Genomic DNA, 1,216 nt, shown 5'->3' on the forward strand with positions numbered 1-1,216 from the left:
AATAGAATTAAATTTAAACAAATAAGATGATTCAATCAATTATACAAATAATAACATATTTATAAATATTAATAATAAAAATAGTCTAACTAATTTAAATAATCAATACAATAATTATATAAAAAATAACTAATTACATAATTGCATAATTTTCAAGATCCTATATAGTTGAATCTAATGGACAAATAAAAAAAATATCTATATGATAATATCCTAATATTTTAACATATTATAAATCATATTATAAATTTATATATCATATTATAATTTTAAGTCAACTCCTTAAATACATTATAACATAAACCATCTAAAAAGATACACCAAATTAACGAATATCACATGGATCACAATATACTCTCTAAATTGTCAAGATATTTCAAATAAAAAGAGCATCAATACAGAGAAATCAACGAATATAACTAAAATAAAGAGCAACAAAGAGACACACAAAAAATAATAATAAAGAGAATCAATAAAAGCATTAACATATAAACCACATATACGAACAATGTATATATTAATTGTGAATCACAAAAAAAAAAGACAATATATATATGAATTGAAGTACACATGACAAAATAGAATATTACAAAACAAAATTATAGTAAGATTATTTAAAAATAACGTAAAGATGACACATTTTTTTTGTTAATGAGAAACTAAGAAAAAAAAGTATGTGTCTAATAATAAGCAATTAAAATAAACAAAAATTTTTAAAAAAATAAAATGTATAAATAAAGATAAAAAAATAAAAATTAAATAAATTATAAAAATTGTACCTTAAACACGAGAGAGAGAAAGAGAGGGAGGGAGGGAGAGAGAGAAAGAAAAAAGAGAACCAATGAGTAAAAAATATTTGATCTTGTATAAATAGATGGTATTGAAAAAAATAAACTAAATTTATATTTTTTTTAAAAGATTTTTTTCTTAAAAAAAATATTTTTCACATAATAAATGAACAAAAATGTACTTTTGTCTTATTTTATCCAAACACAATTGATAGATAAAAAGATCTTTTTACATAAGATATCTAAATATAAAATCACTTTTATTTTTGTTAAAGATCTTTTAAAAAAAGTGCTTGTTTCAGCGTCATTAAAAAAATCTTTTTTTATTTTTATCTTATTTTATCCAAAGTGTTTGCTTCGGTACGATGATAAATTCGTACGTACCGATACGTTTAAAATATAGACAAATAATAATAAGTCATGTGAAA

The sequence above is a fragment of the Arachis ipaensis genome, chromosome B09, assembly GCF_000816755.2.
Source record: "Arachis ipaensis cultivar K30076 chromosome B09, Araip1.1, whole genome shotgun sequence".
NCBI lineage: Eukaryota > Viridiplantae > Streptophyta > Magnoliopsida > Fabales > Fabaceae > Arachis > Arachis ipaensis.